The 18378-nt window shown below is 46.6% G+C and overlaps 1 pseudogene; it reads right to left on the minus strand.

Moving 5' to 3' along the window:
• Positions 1-639: 639 nt before the first annotated feature.
• On the minus strand, positions 640-18106 carry LOC146177270 (uncharacterized; annotated as a pseudogene).
• Positions 18107-18378: the final 272 nt, after the last annotated feature.

An 18378-nucleotide genomic window follows, 5' to 3' on the forward strand; every position in this document is an offset into this window, starting at 1 on the left:
AGGCCATTGGGCTTGGATGCAATTATGTTTGTACAGTTAGTTGGGGCTCGCCATATAGATTGGAGCCATTGCAGGAGGAAGACCTCTCAATTTGGTCAAATTATTGTGCCTGGTGTCGCCATTATTCTGCAGTGCTGTCTATGTTAGACCTTCAGCATTTCCTAGGTATGTTTCCACCTACTGGAATCTAACCTAGTTGCAGTCATGTTATCAGAGCCATTTAGTTTCCTGATGTCCGCAGAAATGCCTTTCTCAGGTTATCTAATAGCTATCAGTTGTGCTCTCACAGTTATCTTCTCACCAATGCTGTACTCTGACGGCCATATTTTACTGGATAGAAGTTGACAATGTGGATGCACTTTCAAATTGATAAAGGTGACCGCTCATTAAAGAGCAGTACTCATTGCCATGTTGGCCTGCATGTGTGTGGCCTTGTTCAAAAGAGTAGACAAAGGTGGCCTGATGTTGCCTAAGAGAAAGACTGCACTGTGCCATTCATCTTTCCTTTGGTTATATCAGAGTTTGCTCCTTGCCCCAGTTATGCTTCCATTTCCTTGCGGGTCATTATAAAAACCTTGGAACATATGATGGTTACCAATTCCCAAAATGAAACATCACTGAGGGCACAAGAAAACAAGTTTAATCGTGCTTTTCAGCAAGGTGCTGAATTGTTGCACTTTGGCATTTGGCTTGCACGTGATAACTGCGGCGCGCCTCGGTGAATGCATGGCGCTCTTCATGAAATGCTCGTCGCTCCTCTGCGAACGCTCGACACTCATCCATAAATGCCTCATACTCTAGTTGGTGCTGTTGAATTTCTACTTCTCTAAGCCTTACATAATCTGCATGTTTTTTTTTGCAATTCAAAGTCCAGCCGCTTTTGCTCCATGTTTAGTCTGTGCACATCAGCTTCACTGTGCCTTTTGATGTCAAGGCACAGTCTCCTCTCTTCAAATTCTTACCTCTTGCCGTTTACTTCATGTTCACGTCTTGACCTTTCATCAAGCAGCTCCAGTACAGCTTGGTTGTGTTGCACGCTTGCAGAAAATATTCACACACATAATCAACTACTGATTCACAGATACAAGTTCGTTCGCTTCTGCGACAAGAACAAATTTTCGGCATGAAGACAACTGTGTGCTTGGCCACAAATTCTGTATGGCACTGAAATAAGGCAGGAATCATATACAGTCGAACCCGGATAATTCGAATTTTGGTTATATCAAACTCGCGGAACATCTCCTCGAAAATCCCATGTAAAAGTGCAGGAAAGCTGCGTCGTATATTGAACTCAATTTCACCGGTCGTTGGATAAATCGAACTCCGCACCACGCACTGGAAGGTGCGCCTTCCCCAGAGAGGATCGCGTTACCTCGGCAGTTTTTTTTTTCTTTCAAATTTTCGAGACAAAAGCGGAGGGTGGGTTAGTTATGCGAGTGGATAGCTTACGCGACAAATAAAGTGGCATTTTTCACATTTGCAAGTGGCGTCTGAAGCCGATTTCTGTATATTGATGATTACTATATCAAACTAGTTTGCAATCCCCTTCGAGTTCGATATATCCGGGTTAAACTGTTTTAATCCTAGAAGAATCCGCAAAATGCATTCAGCAGACCAACTCCGGTAACTTAATGTACCCTTCCAAAGAACACTGCCAAAAAGTATGCTCGAATGGCACACCACTATGCCTGTTGAGTGCGCTTTCGAAGCAGTGCAATATGTTCTGCTAGACAGTCATAATTAAGTACAGTCACTGCAATGAAATTAATTGAACTACTACTCCAGGCATCTGAGATGTCTATAGTAGTGATAGTCCCATTACATTCATTGACTCTTGTGCAACCACAATTATGCACAACATTCATGTGTAGAAACTTGGCGCATAGTGAGATGAAAATGTCCAATTTACCTCTTGGAGTACGTGCATGTGGGCTCTGCTGCACACGCGCTCCGAAGCGTGACACATAAAGGCTCGGATTTTGCCTGACCGTTGGAGACTGTAGCTGAGTAGTTGTTGGCAACTCTGGATGAATAAAATGTAATAATTTGTTAGCATCATCTGTTTTCAAAACTTGCACATTGTTGGAATGCATAACCTTAAGCTCAGCTCATTCCCTTTGAACCTGAGCATCTCCAGTTTAAATTCAAAAGCTACAAACTTCTCTGTGAATGCTTTGTTACCTTCAGTAGTTGTGAACTTGACTTGGCAAACGTAGCCCTCTGAATGAGACCTGCCAGTGTAAGATACTCCGACGACAGCATACGCCTGTAGCTGTTTTTGTTCAGATGACAATTTGCTATTGTATGGATGCACTGTGTTCTAGTTGCTGTGCTTATTTGCCTTTTATGTGCAAACAACTGCACATGTGTTGGCTAAGCCACATTCATAAGTGTTAATATCTAATTTGTTCGGATATTAACATACACATTTGTGCAGCAATAAATGATAACATATGATTACATGATTGTGTGATTGCTCTCATTTTCAAGTCATTTACTGTTGTGTCTGGGCATGCAGGTGCTTGCAGCAGGGGTGCAACAGCCGAAAAAGGATTTGTAGACGTTTTTGGAGCAGCAAAATCGTAGTTTTGGAGCTACTCACAAGAAAACAAAAACTGCAGTTTGCAGCACGAATTCCAATTCTTGAGCTATTAAACAGGGCAGGAACGTTACTTTTGGCACAACAAATGAATGAGCTATGACTATCAGAAGTATGAATATTGTTACGAGGCACGTCGAGATATTAGGAGGCGATGGTACGTCGTAGCCGCAACAGTTCACCGTCAGGGACACACTCACAGGAGAACCAGACGTAGCTGCAGTGTCGTCTTTCTCTACTAGCCCAGCACTTCGTCATCGTCTCTTTCACTGCGTACCGTAACAATACCCCCCCGCGGAAGAAGCACAGTTCCGGTGCGTAGACTATACAGATCGCGAGATATAAGGTTTGAGACGTGCGACATGCACGACTTCTGGATGATGGTTTGCCGGGGAGTGGCGGTTCACAGGGATAATCTCGTACGTCACGTCGGTAAGTTGCCGCAAGACCTGGTAAGGGCCCACGTAGCGGGGCAGAAGTTTCTCGCACATGCCTACACGTCGAGCAGGGAGCCAGAGGAGTACGAGGGAGCCAGGAGGGTAGTAGGCGTCACGGTGCTGGAGGTCGTAACAGTGCTTTTGAGAACGCTGGGACGCACGAAGCCGATCTCGAGCAATATGATGGGCGGCATCAGCGCGGGCGATGGCATCAGAAGCGTAACTGCAGGAGGAATCGTCAAGAGGCAGTAGGGTGTCGAGGGGAAGTAGAGGGTCGCGGCCGAAGAGTAGATAAAAGGGAGAGTATCCGGCAGTATCATGTTGTGAGGAGTTATAAGCGAATGTTATGAAAGGTAAAGAGATGTCCCAGTCACGTTGATGGTCAGAAACATACATTGACATCATATCGGTCAGGGTACGATTAAGGCGCTCAGTAAGACCGTTCGTTTGTAGATGGTAGGCCATTGTGAAGTTGTGGCGCGTAGCGCATGAGCGCAGAAGGACATTAACAACTTTAGAAAGGAAGCAGCGACCGCGATCGGTGAGCAGTTGACGAGGAGCACCATGAAGCAAGATGACGTCATGCAAAAGAAAGTCTGCAACGTCGGAGGCACAGCTGGTGGGGATAGCTCTGGTTCTGGCCTACCGGGTGGCGTAATCGGTCGCTACGGCAATCCATTTTTTCCCTGAAGTCGATGTGGGGAATGGCCCGAGCAGGTCGAGACCAACTCGAGAAAAGGGCTCAGTTGGAACTGCGAGTGGTTGCAGGGGCCCACTAGGGTGAAGAGACGGGGTCTTCCTGCGCTGGCACAGCTCACAGGCGGCGACGTAGCGACGAGCAGAGCGGTAGAGTCCAGGCCAGTAGAATCGCCGTCGAACATTGTCGTATATGCGGGACACTCCTAGTTGCCCTGCTGTAGGAGCATCATGAAGGTGCGCAAGAACAGCAGAGCTTAGATGTGTCGGGACAACAAGCAAAAGGTCTACACCACCTGGGCGCATATTGCGTCGGTATAATGTGTTATTAAGTAGCACAAACATACTGATGGGCGGATCGGTGCTGTCGTTGCGCAGGTGATCAATAATGAGGCGCAGGGAAGGATCACGACTCTGTTCGACGCCGATGTGGAGAAAGTTCGAAATGGACAAAACGCAGTCGTCAGCAGTATTGTCAGGAAGTTCAGGAGGGTCAACGGGGTGGCGGGACAAGCAGTCGGCGTCTTGATGTAGGCGGCCTGACTTGTACACAACAGTAAACGTGTATTCTTGTAATCGCAAGGCCCAGCGACCTAAGCGGCCAGTAGGGTCCTTAAGTGATGACAACCAACACAAGGCATGATGGTCCGTCACTACGCTGAAGGGCCGCCCAAACAAATAAGGGCGGAATTTGGTCAACGCCCAAACAAGTGCAAAGCATTCGCGCTCCGTAATGGAATAATTGCGCTCGGACTGAGATAGAAGGCGGCTGGCATAGGCAATCACACGAGAGTGGCCGTGCTGGTACTGGGCAAGGATGGCGCCAATACCATGTCCGCTAGCGTCGGTGCGCAGTTCTGTAGGCGCAGACGGGTCGACGTGCGCCAGTACAGGAGGAGCGGTGAGCGCGGAAATGAGCGTTGTGAAGGCCTGAGCTTATTCATGGCTCCACGAGAAATTCACCTTTTTCTGCAAAAGGGAGGTAAGGGGACGTGCTAGGTGAGCAAAGTTCCGAATGAAGCGACGGAAGTAGGAGCAGAGCCCGAGAAAACTTCGCACATCACTTGTATTACGTGGTGCAGGAAACTCGCGGACTGCACGAACTTTATCAGGGTCGGGCTGCACACCATTTTCGTCAACCAAATGTCCCAGGATTTTGATCTGGCGGCGGCCGAAGCTGCATGTTTTTGAGTTGAGTTGAAGACCGGCGCGGCGAAAGACTGCCAGTATCGTAGAAAGCCGTTCAAGGTGACTTGTGAACGTGGGAGAGAAAACGACAACGTCATCTAAGTAGCATAAGCACGTTGTCCACTTGAAGCCACGGAGAAGCGAGTCCATTATGCGCTCGAAGGTCGCAGGAGCGTTACAGAGGCCAAATGGCATTACCTTGAGTTGATATAGTCCGCCAGGGGTGACAAATGCGGTTTTCTCTCGATCCCGTTCGTCGACAGCTATTTGCCAGTAGCCGGAACGCATGTCGATCGAGGAAAAATAGCTGGCACCATGCAAGCAGTCAAGGGCGTCGTCAATTCTCGGGAGCGGATTAACGTCTTTTTTAGTGATCTTATTGAGGTGTCGGTAATCTACACAGAATCTCCAAGTTTGATCTTTCTTTTTGACTAAAACGACAGGAGACGCCCAGGGAGTGCAGGAAGGTTCAATAATATTATTTGTCAACATCTTGTCGACCTCCTTCTGTATCACGTGGCGCTCAGCAAGAGAGACTCGATAAGGCCTTCTGTGAATAGGGCTGGCATCACCAGTATTGATGCGATGGGTAACGACAGATGTCTGGGCCAAAGTTCGGTCGGCAAAATCAAAAATGTCCTTGTACGAAAGCAAAAGGTCGGAGAGAGCACCGGCTTGCTGAGGTGTCAAATCCGGTGCTATCATGGAAGTAAAAAGTGTCGAACGAGAAACTGATACGGGGGTTCAGACAAAGGCACAGGCTTGAGGGCAGAAACTTCGCAGTCAGCCAACGAAAGCAAGTCAGCGAGTGCAATGCCATGGGGCAAAACTTGGACAGAGTGGCTAAAGTTAAGGACGGGAAGATAGGTTCTGTTATCCGTGACGGTCAGGACAGTGGGAGGGAGTATGACCTTACGGTGGAGAACAACATCGGTGATTGGACAAGTGACGTATGTACCATCAGGAATAGCAGGAAACGGGGTCAAAGGAACATACATGGCAGCTTCGGGTGGTAGGCGAACAAACTCGACGGATCAGAGGCGTGGCTTGAGGCGTGGCTTGATGATGATGACAATATGATCGAAAGGAAATATAGCAAGGGCCACCTATCACGAGCGTTTGGCATATTTGTTTTAGGAATCCGGCATGTACCTATTTCTGTAAATAAGCACTTTGTACCGCAAGGCATGATATTACACTAAGGAAAAAAAAGTGAACCAGGAAACCAAGGTTAATTTTTCAAACTTTTAGGGGACCAAAAATAATAAAAGCTAGAGAATGTGCGTGTATTTTTTCCTTTTTATCAGCATCTAGCGCAGTTTGACAGTCTCAATCACCGGGTCTTTTCTTGCTCTGATGAGCAAGCGCATCTTCGTCCTGTGATGTATGCTTTCTAGGGGCTGGCGACGACTCGGTGGTTTTGACTCGATATTTTGATTAACGGGAGGTGGGTGATAATTCAGGATAACCAGAACCAAAGGCAGTGGAACAATTCCTGCTGCCATTGGTTCTGGTAGCCCAGGTTGGTCGCCGACCAGCGAAGTTATTCATCGGTTCAAAGCCGGATGACTTGGGTTTGGCGGCAGGGAAAGACGCACCTTGCAGACATCGCATTTTTTACGGCTGCACCTGACATTCAATCCCTCAACAGGCGCCTGCAATCGTACCTAAGCTCCCTTCAAAATTGGTTATGTGACTTAAGATTTACATTAAACGTTAAAAAGTGCGCGTTCCTTGTTTTCCAAATTCAGAATCCGTTAAATCTTTCTCTAACATTTAAGCAGGAAATGATTCCTCAAGTTAAGTTTGAAATGTCTAGGGGTGATTTGCGATGACCATCTGGCATGAAGGGATCACATTGAACATGTTGCAGCGAAGGGGGCATGTGCTGTGGGTATGTTGCACAGGTTAAGCAATCCAAGGTCTGGGATGCGGCGAGACGCACTTTTAATGATTTATGTTATGTATATCCGCCCAATTATAGAATTTGGATGTGTGTTATTTTCTGGTTCACCTGCTTACAAAATTCGTCCGCTTGTTCTTTTAGAGCGGGAAGCGCTTAGATTACGCATTGGGCTCCCCAAATTTGTGGCTAATAATGTATTATACCTTGAAGCCCGAATACCCCCGTTGTTAACTAGATTACAATTCTTGACTGTCCAGACGTATCTAAAAATATATGAATCACGATTCCACCACTCCATATCAATTTTTTGTTGCGAGCCAGACTCCTTTTTTGGAGTCGGATGGCCTCGGTTTCACACCCCGCAGGTAATTCTAGTGCAAAATCTGTTACAACCTTTGCACGTTGACCCTTCTAACATCCTTCCAACAAAAGTAAGTGCATCGTCGGTTCAAATTGTCTATGATGACATTTTCCCAAATAATGCAAAACGCTTATCACCTCGCATTTTAAAAGGATTATTAGAAAATCATTTACAAAGTCTTCCCGTTAGTATAATGATAGCAACGGATGCTTCTCAATTTAATGAAAACGTAGGCGTTGGAATATACTGTTCGCTTTTAGACTGGACTTTTTCAGTCCGTCTTCCGGATTTTACTCCAATTTTCCAGGCGGAGTTGCTGGCGGTGGTGCTTGCTCTGCGCAAACTGGACCCAACATACTCAACAGTAGCTGTAATTACAGACTCTTATTCCTTGTGCTTGTCGCTTTCTTCCAATATGGATTCGCCAGTTTTAAGCACCTTTCTTTCATTGCTCCCCTGACATTTGAGCCTCATACATATAGTGTGGGTACCAGGACACAGCTATGTGAAAGCCAATGAGGTTGCTGACAGACTAGCTAAAAATTCTCTGAACGGCCCTGTATTGCCCATCCTCCCGGCAACAGAGTACATAACAGCAGCACGATTTCGGCGGCGTGCCTTATTAAGCACGCAGTCTGGATCTATTTTATCATCGGATGACTACGTGCATCTCAAGTATTCCTGGAATAGGAAATCATGTCAATCAAGGCAGACTGAGGTCCCTCTAACCAGGCTACGCTGTCGTATTCCGCCCCTAAATTTCTCGGCAATATGCTCAAGTTTCGCGGCAATATGCACAGGTCTGGTTTGGCGCTTTCTCCTGTCTGCGCATTCTGCGGGGAACCGGAAACAATAGATCATTTCCTGATATTGCGCCGCCGTTTTTCCATGTTGAGAAAACGGTATTTAGAGAAGACGTTACAACAGCTGGGTCTTAATGTGAGCAGCCAAATTTTATTATTTTTCGGTGCCACCATGCTTGGGTACAGCCACAGGCATGTTTTTAACGCCATTCAAAACTTCTTAATAGAAACAAAACGTCTACCTTGCTAATATGCTTTGAAGTTTTTCTCTGTACATATAAATCTTACTATTCTCCTACCACGTGCGCTAGTATTTAATATTTTATACTTTGGTTTATCATATTTACATTTCCTTCTCTATTCCCTAGCATTTATTTATTTTTTTTTATTTTTGCGACGTAGTTATAGATCTCAAAATCTAATATCTCTGCACCCCAATTCTTGGCCGATCCCCCTGTGTGGGTATGTGCCATCACATTAGAGGAGAACAACAACACCAACAATTCAGGATACTAGGTTATATATTTCGTGCACGGAGCAAACTTATAGTAATTCTATGTTCCAGCATCCGTAAATCTTAATTTTGGAAGTGTTGAGTTCCATGCAGTGTACCTTTATGGAATTCAAAATCTAAGGCTGCTGCGCATTTCACGACCTGCTGTCGACCCCCCAAAATTCATATGTACCACCACCTTTAGTTATATTTATCACCACACACAAGCCAAAAATGATGCATGCATCTGAAGACTTCTGGTACTCTATTGTCCATCACAAACGAAAACACAAGAACCGCAAACGGCTCAGCGTACAAGAAGAGTGGTAAAAAGCACGTTGATGACCCTCAAAATATGAATAAAATGTCAGTAACGCACGCTGAAGTGTCTACATCTTGATGGCCATATCAAGGCCGCAGAAAGGTTTCCCTGAGTACGGCAAGCCTTTGCGGCTAGTTGGGGCATTTTGGAGCAGTGTGGCTCAAACTTAATAAATGTCGCACTTATGGCGGAGAAATATGCAGCTCTATCAAAATGTGCAATTGGCGCTGCAGGTTGAACCCCCCCCCCCCCCCCCCCCTGTTGCAAGCCAACCACCTGAGACTCGAAAAACCTCAGTGGTCATCAGCAATTACTGCTGTGTCTACACATGGCACACCCCCGAACAACACATTGTTAGTGGTAGTTGCATGCTTGGTGACCAGTTTCATCACATCTCAATGGTGCTCTTGGTATATGCCTCGGCTCCAAACTGCTGGGTTGGACAGCAGGAATGCACCCAGAGGCGCACTGCATTTTTCTGGTCATGTAGCAAGGACTTCTGCAGTCAAAACAAAGCACATCTGCATGAAAACTGATTCATTGCTTACAATATGTCAACTCGGGCCACCATATCCCAGAAAATTTCCTCGGTTCATTGCTCATCATTGCTCTTTGCTGCTCTCCTATGTATTCATGTCATATAGGAATCTGCACGTAGCCTATACTCAATCTCTGGAGCTGCATCCTTATCTTTCTTTGTCCCCCTGTTCCACACCCTTCACATAGCTCCAACCTTGTGACTCTCAGCAGTCCAGCACATCTATAACTCTGCCATTTTCTCCACCACTTTTGTCCCAGCTGCATTCTGTTTCTTCGCTCCATTTTTATACACCCAAACATTACCCCAGCAGCGGCGGCGTAGCGGTAGAACATCCGCCTCGCATGCAAGAGGACCGGGGTTCAATTCCCGGTGCCGCGCAATTCTCCACCGGATGAAAAAAATATCCGCGTGCCGATAGAATTGCATAAACAGGTTTGGGGTGCGACCTGATGCCGGTGAACACCTCCGTCAACGCACTGTCTCACCAGAACAGACGTTGGCCACCCTGATGCAGTAATTGGCCACAACCTTCTCTGATAAGCTCCATAAAACCCCGGCTCTCAGTCACCAGCGGCCGCGGAACAACTGACCATGGCGGTGGTCAGACCTGTGACGCAGCAGGGGGTGCCAAGAATGCCTGGCTCCGCTGGACAGGCCGCCATTGGAAACTGCCCTGGCAGCGTTTAATGCTACAACACTAGCTAGTGAAGCTAGTATAGCAGTGCTGTTAGAGGGCATGAAATGGGATGTCATGGGGCTTAGTGAGGCTAGGAGGCCGAATGAGGCATATACTGTACTGAAGAATGGGCATGTACTGTGTTATCGAGGTTTACCAGAGAGGCGAAAACTAGGAGTAGGTTTCCTTGTCAATAAGTATATAGCGGGTAATATAGAGGAATTCTATAGTTTTAATGAGAGGGTTGCAGGCATCGTAATTAGGCCTAATAAGCGATATAAACTTAAGATTGTGCAGGCATATGCACCTACATGTAGTTATGATTACCAGGCAGTTGAAAGCTTCTATGAAGATGTAGAATAGGCAATGCGAAACGTAAAGACGCAGTATAGTGTACTAATGGGCGACTTCAATGCCAAGGTAGGGAAAAAGCAGGCAGGAGACAAGCCAGTAGGTGACTATGGCATTGTTCTAGTAATAGCAGGGGGCAGTTACTAGTTGAGTTTGCAGAGCGCAATAACTTACGAATTATAAATTCCTTCTTCAGCAAACGGAAGAGCCGGAAATGGACATGCAAAAGTCCTAACGGAGAGACTAAAAATGAAATCCACTTCATAATGTGTTCAACCCCCACCATTATGCAAGATGTAGAGGTAATCTAGAAAGTGCGATGCAGTGACCACAGGATGGTGAGGTCCCGAATTAGCCTAAATCTGAAGAAGGAACGCAACAGATTAGTAAGAAAGAAACCCATCAACGAATTAGCGGTGAGGGAGAGGGCAGAAGAGTTCAAGATCTCGCTACAGAATAGGTACTCAGCTCTATTTGAGGATGGCGACATAACCCTAGAGGCAAAAAACAATAATTTCAGAGATATTACTACTGACGTCTCGGTAGAAGTAGGCGGTGGGATAGTTAGAGAGGATACCGTTAAGCTGTCTAAGGAGACGAAAGATTTCATTAAGAAACGCCAGAGTATGAAAGCTTCCAATCCAACACACCAGATCGAATTGGCCGAGATATCAAAGCTAATCAATAAGCGCAAGGTGGCCGATATAAGGACGTATAACATGGAGAAAATTGAGCATGCTGTAAAGAATGGGGGAAGCCTTAAAGCGGTAAAGAAGAAATTGGGCATAGGCAAAAACCAGATATAGGCGATAAGGGACAAGGCGGGCAACGTCATCACTAATATGGACAAGATAGTCAAAGTAGCCGAGTAGTTCTATACAGATCTCTACAGTAGCCAAAGTAGTCAGGACCGTAATGAGATTGGCGGTAGGGAAAAACAGTCAGACGTTCCACCAGTGACGAAGGACGAGGTCAAGAAAGCACTAGAAACTATGAAAAGGGGGAAGTCAGCTGGAAAGGATCAGATAACTACAGATTTGCTGAAGGACAGGGGGGGGGGGATATCGTGCTAGAAAAACTGGCCACCCTGTATACGCAGTGCCTAGTGTCATCGACGGTACCGGAACCATGGAAGAATGCAAACATTATCCTCATTCACAAGAAAGGGGACTCTAGGGACCTTAAAAACTACAGACCAATCAGCTTACTGTCTGTTACGTATAAGGTTACTATTAGTGATTACCTTAGTAATCGCTAACAGAGTCAGGACAACCTTAGACTGCAATCATGCAAAGGATCAAGCAGGGTTTCGGAAACGGTACTCTGCTATCGATTATATCCATACCATCAATCAGGTGATACAAAAATGCTCGTAATATAACCAGCCCTTATACATAGCATTCATTGATTACGAAAAAGCATTTCCCTCAGTTGAAACCTCGACGGTGATGCAGCCATTGCGAAATCAGGGGGTAGACGAGCCGTACGTGAAAGTGCTGGAAGATATATATAGTGGCTGCACAGCAACCATAGTTCTGCATAAAGAAAGTAACAAAATTCCCATAAAGAAAGGTGTTATGCAAGGAGACACAATCTCCCCAGTACTATTCACAGCTTGTTTAGTGAAAGTATTCAGAGACTTGGAATGGGAGCAGCTAGGGATAAGGGTAGATGGAGAATACCTCAGTAATCTGCGATTTGCTGATGACATTGCCTTGCTAAGCAACTCGGGGGATGAACTGCAAATAATGACTGATGACCTAGACAGGAAAAGTAGAAAGGTGGGCTTGAAAATCAATATGCAGAAGACAAAGGTAATGTTCAACAGCCTCGGGAAAGAACAGCAGTTTATATTAGGTAGCGAAATACTGGAAGTAGTAGGCGAATATATCTACTTAGGACAGGTAGTAACCGCAGATGCGGACCATGAAAAGGAAATAACAAGAAGAATAAGATTGGGATGGAGCGCATTTGGCAAGCAGTCGCAGATTATGACTAGCAGCTTACCGGTATCGCTCAATAGGAAAGTATACAACAGTTGCGGCTTGCCTGTACTAACCTATGGGGCTGAAACGTGGAGGCTAACTAAGAGAGTTCTACTTAAGTTGAGGACAACCCAGAGGCTATGGAACGAAATTGGTAGGGGTAACATTAGGCGATAGAAAGCGTGCAGAGGGGGTCAGAGAAATAACTCAAGTTACCGACATTTTAGTGGAAATTAAGAGGAAAAAATGGACATGGGCAGGACTTGCAGTGCGAAGAGATGACAACCGAGGGTCGCTGAGGGTAACAAACTGGATTCCAATGGAAGGAAAGCGTAGCAGTGGGCGGCAGAAAGTTAGGTGGGCGGATGAGATTAAGAAGTTCGCAAGGGTCAAGTGGAGGCAGCTAGCACAGACCCGGATTAAGTGGAGAAATATGGGAGAGGCGTTCGCCCTGCAGTGGGTATAATCAGGCTGATGATGATGAAACATTACCCCACCCCCTCCGATTTTCCTGAGAGAAATCACTCAACTTACCGACAATCTAGTGGAAATAAAGAAGAAGAAATGGACATGGGCAGGACTTGTAGTGCGAAAAGAGGATAACCGATGGTTGCTGAGGGTAACAAACGGGATTCCAAGGCAAGGAAAATGTAACAGTGGGCGGCAGAAAGTTCGGTGGGCGGATGAGATTAAGTTCGCAGGGGTCAAGTGGAGGCAGCAAGCACAGACTCGGGTTAAGTGGAGAAATATGGGAGAGGCCTTCGCCCTGCAGTCGGTATAATCAGGCTGCTGCTGATGATGATTATGAAATATTACCACACCCCCTCCGATGTCCCTGACTGGAGTCTCTGATATTGAGGGTCAACTGGCTCTGATTCGTGAATGGCCATATTTAAGAAGCTACAAGAAATGAGCGTGCCACCATTCACTTTCGCACTGCATCAGGCACCGTTGTAAGTCCTGGCGACCGAGTGGAAAGTAGACAGAAATAAACTCCATAAGTTGGTAGTGTAATTTGTTGACAACCGCCAAACACATGCTCATTAGAAACTATCTCAGAAGACAATGAGCATATGAGAAGCCCACAAAACAGCACAATTTTCGGAATGAAAAAGAAAAAAAGTGTTCATAATAAAAAGACATCTTAAACTTGACCTCCTCTAAAGTAACATGTATCACAATCATGCCCTTCTAAAATGTGGACTTCAGAGTCCAAAGATGTACACATGTATTGTTTGATATTAGGGCATATTGAAGAACCTCAGGCGGTCGAAATTTCTGGAGGCCTCCTTTACGGCATCTCAGCTCGGGCTGCTTTGGTACATTAAATCTCACAAACCAGAATAAAACCACATAACTCCACAATTTTTTGTCTTCATCATCAGGTATGAAATGTGCAGCATGAATTTCGCTACAGAGTTACAGCTGCTCGGCCTATACCACACTTCTGGCCATTTTCCTCGTTTTTTTTTTTGCCTACTACACAAGGTCATCCCCTTTTAGTGCAAACAAGCATGCTCTCTTCAGGGCCCCTTGCCTTCAACCTCACCGTGCATGGAAGCAAAATCACAGACTATGTGAAGCCCCGCCTTCGGGTTGCTTTGTTCTGATGTATGGCTGCCTCGGACACAATGCCACTTTGAAGGAAGCATGCTTGTTCGCTTTAAGAGTGGAAGACAGTGTACATTTTTGTACTTGGTAGTATGTAGGGAAGGTGGACAGTTGAACCAAATGGCCTGCTGGGCACAAAGGGCAAGGGCTTAGCAGCAGGCAGATGGTTTAAAGATGACATACTCTATAGGGTACAATTTGTGCCAACATTCATAAACTGACTAACCAACTGGGTTGAAATCCTCTGTAAAAGCAGCTGCCCGACCAACGTTTGGGGGCTGGGTGCTACTGCCAGCAGGCATCGACTAGCCAGGGCTTATTTCACCAGGATTGCCACAAGGTTCGACACCTATTGGTGCCTGGCCGGTTTCACTTGCGCACATTTGCGACAGCAATGTCGCTACAGGCAAAAAGGCGTTTTCGTCGTCTGCGTAGAAAAAGCCAGAATTTACGACACAGCTAGTTAAGTATCCTGCCCAGTAAACAACAATACCCTCTAAGGGCAGACAGCAGGGCTTAAGTGTCTCCAATACACGAGTTTTGCAAGGTGCTGCAAGATGGCAAGCTTATGAAGACTGCACACCAGCAACCGTTTTTTCCAGGTTATGTTTTAGACACAGGTTCATTCCTCAGGAAGTAATTTGTTTACAACCTATTGCAGAAGTATAAACAAAACGGGACGGTTTTTAATGTTTTTGAGTGCTCCTTTATAAAAAACAAACATGACGATAAGGAGAACGCGAAATTAAGCTCTGAATCTTAAACGGACGATATTTGTACAGAACTGCGTGCTCCGAGCCGCTTTGGGCTAGGCACACGATATCTAGCGATAACCGAGACTGCCTATGAGTAAGCATGCGCAGCCAAACCAACAGCACTGCCTGATGTTTTCGGGGCTCGCTCGCGCGCGGTCTTCCCGCCTGCTTCAAGGCGGATGTAAAATGGCGGCGAAGGCTGGCCCCAAAAATGGTCTAGCGCGACAGCAGCACAGCCACTTTGGGGGGGGCCGAAACACTTAGATAATGAAATTGAAAAGCACAAAAAAAAACGCTATAAAACAACGTAAAGAAATAAATATTTTAATGCCACATTTTATAAAATAGGTAAACTATTTCAGCAAAACGTTACTCCGCATTTTTAATTCTTTGCAACGTTCTTGTTACGCCCCCTGTTGATGAGTGTGCGGTGCATTTGGAGCTTGACTTTGCAGGCCTTGTTTCGGCACCCGGCCACAGTGGCCGCGGGAGCTCACGAAGCGGTTTCTTATCGCCAGCTGTCTGCAATAGCGCGCCTGGTAAAGCTTATAAGTTTAGCTCGCCGGTCTCGATATGCCCCTTTTGCGAAGTTTTCGTCGTCCTTGCGCGTCGCTTCTCTGTCACCTTTTTGTAAAATTTGCACCCCGCCGCACCGCTGCGGCAGTTTTCTCGGTTTTGTCGTTTCCTTCGACGTGCGGCCAGTGCGAAGTCTTTTTCCGTCTTTGCACGCTTCGCGCGGTTCTTTTGAAGCGCTTAGCGCTTTATTTCAAGATGAGCTTGCGGCGTGTGAAGAAACGATGCGCCGTGTCACATTGCGACAGCATGGGCAGTACCGTCGGTGCCAAGCTACACCGCTTCCCGCTGGACTTTCACAAGTGAGCTCTTGTCAGTGTCGTCTGCTACAAGCCGTCTGCTCTAGGTATGTTCCGAATGCTTTATTTGGGTTGTTCGCTTCTGTTTCTGTAACCAGTTCGTGCGCACGTGGCTTTATTGCTTCGTGGATGTTTATGTACTACACTACAGGGCACACACTTTAAGTGCTGAGCTGTGCGAAAGAGGCCCACCATTTGTATGATTTATGGTGTTTTATGCAGCCGGCTATCACCAGCGTTAACATGAATGCCACTGACTGGAAGGCCAATTTAAAACCAATTGTGAGGCCTGACAAGTCTGAGCGCAACACTGTAATTTTCCAACACCGCTAAGCCAATTTGACCTTCGCAACTGGTAGTATCTAAATTCAGCCACGTGTATATGCGCGTCCTTGATGGTGCTTTAACTGACTTCACTCAGCAGGAGTTATTGCCTGTCTTGTTATTGCTATTCTGCATATGCATGACCGTTAGGGTAACTATAAACGCACTTCATTCTCGTCAATCTTAACCATAGAAAAGTATAGCCACCCGCATGGCATGAGGACGAGCGTACGTAACCGCACTCTTGGGCGCTGAGAACTTGGGGCGAGCATTTACTATCATAGTTAAGATATAATGGAAGTATATTGTACTGCAGTTAGCATTTACAGGAAGAATGACGCATTGGCGTATGGAGTATGCAGTATTCCTTGCGGCGCAATTGGGAATAACGTGTACGTTGCATCACGTCCAGGTGCCGAGCGTGGGTGCAGTTCCAAGGCAGTTCTGCCACAACGTCAGCCTGGAGAAGACACCATGGCAGCTGCGAGACTTGCGGGTTTGTTCCAAGCACTTCGAACCGTCTGCGTATCTCTCGTCAAAACGGCTGCGACCCGTATTGATGCGCCTACTAAAGTCATGTCATGTTTGCCTCAATTGAAGCTGTCTTAGCATCGTCTTCTATGCTTTTCAATTTCCTACCTCGCAACGTTCATGGAACTGCAGGGCTTTTTTCTATCCGCACTGTTACCATTGATATGGATAGCCAGCTTAAAGGAACTTCAGCTTGAGCTGACTGTGACGCGTATTTTTTGTTGGTGTGCTTTATCACTGTATTTGTTTGGTTGCTGTAATAAACCATGAATATGAAAACCATACTTGCCGTACACTATTGCAGACTGTGCACTTCAGCCTGTGCTTTGTGCATCATACCTTGTACTCAAAAGTACTAGCACCAGTATTTCCACCAAGGTTTCCACTACGAATCATGCATGATTGCATGCTTAGCCAGCGAAGGTAAGTCAGCGTCTGAAAGTGTTCCTGCCTTTCTATGCTGCCTTCTTTGCCATTCACTTTCACTGGGTTCCGAATTGCACATTAACAAGGCCATAACTAGCAGGAACTCGAGCACGTTTGACTGGCAAAGGCTGGTGGGCAAAAGCAACCTTCATGAAATACCGGTTTGAAAATGCGGGTTCTATAAAAAGACCACTTTAAAATTCGCGCTAAAAACATACGTATGCGTGACGTCATTCAACGTCACTCATGCGTAGTTGCCCCCCAATATGGCGATGCCCATGAGCCGCCATTTTTCGGACCAATGGGCGTCTATGGAGCCTTCGCTACCATGGTATATCTACCTTGCCTGCTTTCGTCGGCGTAGCCTTGTCCGTATCGGGCCAGGCGTGCGTAGCGAGAAGCGGCCCGAAGCGGTCAAAGTACGCAGTGCAATCGTTCCAGAGAAGCGTTTCGCCCTCTGTATATGTATGCTTATCCACATTACGGTTAAGAAAGGCCACAAACCTGTGCTTGCTCATGCAAAAACGTCGCCCATCTTGAGCACCGTGCCGCGACACACCCCCTCGAAGCGAACCAGGTGTGAAGGACACGAACACACAGAACGCGATAATTGTTACAAGTGGAAAACGAGGCAACGACTTACCAAAGGACTCGCTGGTGTCCTCGCTCCGATTTTCGAAAGCCCGCATCGCCTTCCGCTCTCTGTCTGTTGCGGAGCTCTGTGCGTACGGCGCCGTTCTCTCCGGTTATACCGCAAGAGTAGTGCACGACTTCGTTCTGTTTCTCGTGACACGGTGAGGCGTATAGCCGGTTTCAACGGCCATATCCGAGATTTCTTGCAGAAGTATGTCCTGCCTCTCAAACGCTTCTTCCGTTCCAGACCTAATTTCGAAATAAGCCATCATTTATAATTTCGAATGCGATGCATACGCGAACATTAGATTAACTTATGTCAGATATACTCACTTTCGGCGATTTTTCCGGTCTTTTGCCTGAAACTGTGTTAGAAGCAAGTCCAGCCTCTCTTTGACACTACGAGGGGTAAACCGTTCCTTCACATACCAAAGTCGCAACCTGCTCCCACCTCGCAGAGTCAAAGAAAGGCTGGGCGCTTATCACAGCATTTAGTAGGCGTAATTCGTCGCTTGGCGAATACTTGATCCGGGATGTTGAAGCACGGGCATGACTAGCACGGGACTTCGACGCCATTTTAGCTGACACAAACACGACTAGAGAGTGAACACGAGGAACACGACAACTGGCTCGCTCGCCAGGCCCACTCTGGATTATCTCGGCTTGGAAAGGGCTTACGGCAGACACGGAAGGAGGCTTTCCGGACTTGCCGGGACTACCGGAACGGCAAAACTTGTGCATGCGCAGTCCTGCCGTGGCTAGCCGTATCTGCCGTATGGTCAAATTTGCCGTAGTTACCATGTTTGCCGTAAGGCGATGCTAAAACTGTCTATTAATAGCACTTGAAAACAGTTTCAAGCAAACGCGA

Source organism: Amblyomma maculatum, chromosome 10 (assembly GCF_055883805.1).
Source record: "Amblyomma maculatum isolate TAMU_Amacu chromosome 10, ASM5588380v1, whole genome shotgun sequence".
Classification (NCBI taxonomy): Eukaryota; Metazoa; Arthropoda; class Arachnida; order Ixodida; family Ixodidae; genus Amblyomma; species Amblyomma maculatum.